A 7,337-nucleotide genomic window follows, 5' to 3' on the forward strand; every position below is an offset into this window, starting at 1 on the left:
TACTGCAGCTGCAATTTACAGCTGTGGCTTGCATTTTGATACCAAATAGCTTATTTTTCGCAGGTTTTCCTATTCTTTTTGGCAACATCCTAATAACAATAAAAAGACTGGAAAGTTAGTGATGGTACACAGCAGATTATAATATTATTTTAGTATGACTCATGATACATTTGCTTTGATTTGCTGCCAGGTTTAAGCTCAGTAAATTTTAGACTTCAATTTAAGCTTGAAATATCACCACAACTCATCAGATGTGGAATAAAGCTCAACCTGCCACGTTGCCCTTTTGCACTAAAAAAAATGTACCCACTTTTGTTTTCCACAGTGGGTCAGTCCTAAAGCTAAGCAGAATGTGAAACTCACAGTCATCAGCTGGATCTCTCAGAATGGAGAGGCTTTAAGCTTTAAGCCACTGTCACTCAAGCAGTGCAGCCACAACACTGTGCCCAAATTAAGCACCTCACTAATAAGACTCTCCAGTATACCCCCAAAGAGAATATTACAAAAATGTGAAGGGACAGCCAACACTGATTATGACAGAGAGACGGACAGAGGCTGGCCTCTTTTTTTCTGGACTTAACTCTTAATAAACAAAGAGCAAAGAAGCTGAGACGAGGGGAAAATAGCACGCAAACTAGATTTTTAAAGACATCATCTCTATTTTAAAAGAAAGATAAATATAATTATTTAGACAATTAAACAGACAATAAATATAAATACAAATAGCATTCAAGGCTGGGAAAAACATGAATTTATAACATAGAAACAAAGTAAAACATTCAAAATATTTGAGAACTTTCTCATTTGCCAAAGCACAGTGTCCGGGGAAATGCTTATCACCTATATTTAACCCGGGAGCTTAAAGCACGCGAGCGCTCTTCTTCACAGTTAGTCTTATTATCTCATTAGGTATCTAAACTAATGAATCTGAATAATGAAAGTCAGCAGAGGGGCTTCTGAAGTGGGAAGGGGGTAAGAGAGGAGAGAGGAGATTTTCTTACTGGACAAATAACTGATGGGTTTTTAAGCTTGTTAGTGACTTCACAGCGTTACCTCCTGAATGTGGGGGTTAGGAGGAAACATGGGGGGTTAGGAGGAAACTTGGGGGGTTAGGAGGAAACTTGGGGGTCTGAATCTCAAGACGTCAGGGACCCTACTGTCAGAGAGACTAAATAAACAAGCTGCAGTCAGTCCCAGTTAAGAAAAAAAAAAACATGCATAGTATTACTAGCATTTCCAGGAGAGCCAACAGGAACATTACAATTTGAATTTGATGGTGGTGCCACAAAATCAACTGATTGTCCAGTCAACCCAGAAGTAAAATAACACACTTAGTCATATCACATACTGTTGAATATTCATGTCAGAAAGAGGTGCATGCCTTTAAAAATGGCAGCCAGCAAGTAATTCTGTAAGACGTGTATCCTCTTTCCTCTGCTGTGGGAAACAGCACACTTAACCAAAATGACGATAGTCAAAAAGATTAATTCCAAAAAGATATCATCTTTATACGTCTTTACTACAATCCAACAAATCCGTGCAGGCTTTCAGTTAGTCAGGTCATTTCTGAATTTCTACTTGTAGAACTTGTTTTATAATTATATTATATAAAACAAAATATTCTAACAATAATAAGAAACCATTATAGTAAGAAGTATCTTCACAATAAAATCAGGGGCAGATACACACAAAATGTGTGACAGAACACTCCTTTACCCTTCAACCTCTAAACTGCTGGCACTCCTAAAAAGCCTTTACTCATGGAAGGACAAGAAAAAATGCTGAATCCATGAAAAATGCCCTTCCATGGTACCCCAGGCTCTTAGACATCACTTATATTGTGTGATTCTATCAGACATACAGTATATATGTTTAAAAATCTCACTAGAGTGCCACACCTCCCTCTAAAAACCTACTCTCCCTCCCAAAACTACTATATCCACCTCAGGCAAAAGCGTCTACCCTCCACCGTGTCCTCTTTCCCGTGGCCCCCTAAACACTTGGAGTATTACAAGCAATGTTGCGAGTCTTTCCCTATTCAGTCCTTTGCCCATCTACCCCCCTACACCTCCCTTCTATTTCTCTAAATGCATGCATACTTTCGACCCGGGCCGCAGAGAGGCGACGGAGAGAGGGAACAATGCTGGCCTTTCAGGCTGACAGAAGGATAGAGCGAGGAAGAGAGAGACCGGGCGCTGGTGTGTGGGAGCCCAGTCAATATTTACAGCACGTTTGGAAGTGAGCCGCTTTGGAGCAAGCTACACTTTACATCCAGCAACGTGAGTTTATTTAGCGACTTCCCGCTCTGTCCATCACTTTGGGTTTGGGAAGAACAAAATTATTGAGATAACGTGCTCAATAAATGAAAAATAATCCAGTGCACATGGTTCCTTGGATCTCTGAACAAGGTTGACTTGAGGTTTTAATAAGGCAGCCCTTATTTGAACAGCAACAACCTGAACCAATCCTTCTGCTTTTCAACTGTGAGTCCAAAAAGGCAGAATAAAATCACATTATGGGAACATTTTGGAAATTCTAATAGAATTAGAATTTTAAATCTAAAAATGTAAAAGTAGAATGTCACAGCCACAGCATACTTGCCTAATGAAACGTCCTCATGTTTGGCAGATTTGGATAGGTGTGAACTGTGGGTCTGAAGTGGCTGTAGCTGAGAAATACTGTTAATGGCCTTACAAAATGTGGGTCAGTTCTACATAGAGGTGATGGTTTACTAACATTTGTCCCTTTCATTTTACTGAAATACTTTAAAGTCGTATCAAATTCCATTCAATACAAATGTGAAATTATTTTTCTCCGTACACCTGTCACTGTGGATTAACCACACAAAATGATTTATTTAGCTAGCTGATAAGCTAATAAGAATAGAGATATTGTGTAGATTTTTAACAGCAGCACCCACTTCTGGACTGGGGAGCAGAACAGAAAATAAATAAATAAATAAATAAATACACACACACACACACACACACACACACACACACACACACACATATATATATATATATATATATATATATATATATATATATATATATATATATATATATATATATATATATCATTTTTTTTACACTCAAAAACAATATAACAATATAGACCAATAAATTGATTAACACAAGACAAAACACACATATATCACTAAATTCAAAAATAAGGGTATTAAAGGTGTCCCTGTCACATGATCATCTAACACATTTCTAAGCATAATTAAATCCCATACGATTGGTTTTTGTAATATGTATAATACGAAATGTATGTACCTAAATATAAATACAGATTAGATATTGTGTAGTATTTTATCTGTTTATCTGATGTATTTACCAAGACAATAAATTTTCACCTATATACAATGCAATAACTTCCTACATCAAACACATAAAGAAGGTGCAGTGTTACCACAAAAAAAAAAAAAAAAAAACACAAAACAAAAAACAAATCCATTCTTTATATAGTTTGAAGCGAATCAAAGATGATAAAAGGGAAAGCAGCTGCAGTCCTCTAACATTCGCCCATGTGAAACTAATCCCGGGCAGGCAAAAGTCGACTCCAGACTCAACCACCACGCTGCGATGGCTACACATCACCAGCCATCTTTAGTCTGATTTACAGACACTACCATCAATAGAAATCATCTAATGATGCTATTTTAAAATGCAGAATTGGCCAAAATAGCACTTTTCAGAGTTTCATATCAACCACACAAAACTTTTTTATTTATATCATATTTACGAACTTACACTCTATTTCCTAAACAAAAATTTAGGTTTTTTAAAACCTAGCTTTCTTAAAACTCTGCTTGATCTTGTTTTCAGAAATTTTATCATACATATCACAAAAATGTTCCTTTGCTTTTTAGGTACTTATGCTTTTTTTTTTTTTTTTTTACTTTTTTTTTTAAGTTTCTATTTTTATAATGCCTCTAGCCCCAGTCCTTTATGTTAGATATTTTACAAGCAAAAGTTCAAAAGCTTTTCAAAATTCATAGACAGTGACAGTTAATTATTTCAGTTCCATACAAAAGAATCAATTACAGTTTTATTTTTATTATCATTTTCAATAAAAACTGAAAAAGGAGAACTGGAATATCATATACAGTATAATATGTTATGCTTAAAAGACAGGGGTCTGAGTGCAGTTATGCGTTTACAAACCAGGCAAAGAACAGAGATGGACCAAAACTCAGAATAGAAGCAGTGCAAGAACTTCTAATTAGAGACCCAGTATCAGTATCGGGCCGATACCAGCAAAAAATAATGGATCGGGTATCAGAGAAAACATATCGGATATCGGATCCTGTAACACACAGCAAAGACTAAAACTGGAATAGAAATAGGATTTGGATTTAGAATAGTATTTGGAAAATAAATGGAACTAGAAATGGAAATATTTACAATATAAAGAGAGCGTTTTTTTTTCTTCTGTTAGGATTGTTTTTTATTAGATTTATACTTTATACTTATAAACTTAACTATTATATTTATGATATTTTACAGTGCAAGTGATTTCTGTGTGAAAGAGTTTAATTGTGAAGTGCTTCGATACAAAAAAAAATGTAAAGCTTAAAAGTTTTTAAAGAAAACAATATCAGATGGGTATCGGCTGATACTCAAGGTTTCATCTGTATCAGTATCAGAAAAGAAAAAGTAGCACCATGCCACATTGTCTCTACATCTAATGCCAAATGTTGGTTTCAGACTTTGTTCCTGATTAAAAAATACTTCATTTTAATTTTTGATTATATAAACACAGACATTTTTTAAGGTTGGTCATGTACAGTTTCGTCTCTTTGTTTGTGAAACTTTTGATATATCAGTAATTTAAGGAAGTCACAGCAAACTCCCTGCATGACTAACTGTGTGGTTATTCAGGTTCTGTTACTGTGTGCTAAGCAACTATGTAATTTAGTTTAGTTATTATTGTGCAATAGAGTCAGATTAGAGCCTTCTTTCGCTCTCATGTAAGCTATGAAATACGTGGTGGGAAAACGGCAATGTTTGGGTGAAGGACAGCACTGTGTGCGATACCAGGTCACCTTGACTAAAAAAAAAAAAACAGCGAGTCAAACTTTTTTTTTTAACTTGAAAAGAGCTGATCTTTGTACCTGAATTTCAATAAAAGGTCTACTGTATGTGATATTTTGATTTGTGATGTGGCAGGATATTTTCTCAAACGCTCAGGTTGAGTGTGCATTTTTTGCTGTGTGTCATAAATACAGTGAAAATATTATCTTTATCCATAAAATGAGCTCATTTGTCACTGGATCTTCCCAGAACACTTTCACAAGTAACCACGCTAACACATTACGGCTGAATACAAGTTGCTGCCGTGTGAACATATGACCCCTGTGTTCAGGTCCTCAGTGGTTGTGAAACGCAGCCAAAAGTCTGAGAAAGAGGCAAAGTAAAATCATATTCATTAATTTTCTCAGCCCAGCATGGTGTTGGGAACCAGAGAGAGTCACGGCGACTAGGGAGAAAAAAGGGAGGACAGGAGGGAGGGAGAGTGTGATTGCTTCTAGCCCTCTTCGCTGGGCACTTCTTAAGCATGGGAAAAGTCCAAAACGAGTCCCTTCACTACAGCCGTTAAGAATAGCAGCAGGAATCAGCTGAGTAATTAAAGCAGTTAGCAGTTCAGCTCTGCAGCAGAGGTGTGAGAATACAAAGCCAGCACCTGGAGAGCGCCAACAAGGTGAAGGCCAAAAAACAGTTTGACTAATAATAGATTTCAGAGTATCCAAATTAACGATAGTTAGAAGCAATTCAATGCGTTTTTATAATTAGTATGAACCACCAAAATGGTGGTTTCAATACGTTTTTGCGTCTATATCGAGGACACCAAGTGGCTGACTACGTTTGAGATTCTCCAGACAGACACCATAAGACTCATACACAGGCACAGTTTCTTTCTATACAGTCACACTCACTATTCACTTGTGTGTGTGAGCCTCTATTCCTCACAAACAAAAAGAACAAAGTGTTACATAAATACGGTAGCATGAAATCACTATTCATTCATCCATCCAGCCACACAGTCTCTGAGCACTGGGCAAACTTAATAACAGAAGAGAACAAAAGTTTAACTAAGGACTACTGCTGAATTCTCCAGACACATTCTTCTGTAACAATTGCAAAGTTATCTTATTATTATTATTATTATTATTATTATTATTATTATACAGCTTTTTCAGTAAGCTACTGTCCTCGCCAGCACATCTGGAGTAAATTGCTTTTTATGGACAGGGCCGCCAGTCAACTGGGCTGAAAAATGTAGACTCTAATGAAAGTGTGTCTATCAGCATAATATATCAGATTAAACTTGACTTTGCATTGCTGTGTTTGAACAAAGTGGTGCATAAATAAACACTGCTCAAAGCAGGGGAGGCATGCTGACCACTAAACTCGAGCAAGGGCACACACACACACACACACACACACACACAGGAACTATACAGGGAAATTACATGCATCCTGCAAATACAAGCCAATTAAAAGTTTTCAAAATAAATTGTAACTACTTTTTTTTTTTACTTATTATAGTAACTTTAGGGTTAAAAATTTTAAATGTTGAAATTTAAAACTTTTTTCTTAATATCATTGTGAACTTTGGAGTTAACCTCATGTCATAAAACTTCTTTTTAACTTATAAACTGACAGTTTACATATTGTACTGAACTGGCTTGAAATAAACAAGATATATATAATAAAAGGGAATTCATTAGCAGTAGGCTGTACCTGGGCTTGAGGCACTGTAACAGCACTACGGAGATCTTAGTACTGTGCGAAGTCGTTTATTTTATCAAAAACAGGTCAACTACAGTAAATTAAGCCTTAATGATTATTTTTTGGAATACTAGTTTAGTATATACAGTGGATATGGATTAGACTGTACTGTTGCGGTTTAAGTCACTGTAAGTTACAACAGTCTTGTGACGCTCAGCGGGTTTCCACTCTCTATCCGAGAGTCATTTATTTTAAAATGAATCATTTCTACTAAAATGAGTCATTTATATTAAAATGACTGCATGGTTAAAACACAGTAAAAAGAATTTTTCTTTTGGGGTTATTGACTTTCTGTTAGGCATTTGAGCTTACTTTGCTTACTGGAGCGATACGAAGACTTTCATTTGTTTTAATCCAAGACGACGATAAACAGAAAAAATAATAAGATCGAGACATTTGTTCTCGAAATTATTTAAAGTATTAAAACAACACTTGTTTAATTAACTAATGCTTCAAACGTACATTTGTGTCCGACCCAGACGTGTGAGGTCAGTGTGGAAATACAAACAGAAAATGGTGTTTAACGATGTGAAATTC

At 35.9% G+C, this 7,337-nt stretch overlaps 1 protein-coding gene across 1 annotated transcript in view; it reads right to left on the reverse strand.

Moving 5' to 3' along the window:
* Positions 1 to 7,337, reverse strand: part of efna5b (ephrin-A5b) — an 85,135-nt gene that overhangs the window by 75,890 nt on the left and 1,908 nt on the right. The window lies entirely within an intron of this gene.

This window comes from Pangasianodon hypophthalmus, chromosome 8 (assembly GCF_027358585.1).
Source record: "Pangasianodon hypophthalmus isolate fPanHyp1 chromosome 8, fPanHyp1.pri, whole genome shotgun sequence".
In the NCBI taxonomy this organism is placed as follows: domain Eukaryota; kingdom Metazoa; phylum Chordata; class Actinopteri; order Siluriformes; family Pangasiidae; genus Pangasianodon; species Pangasianodon hypophthalmus.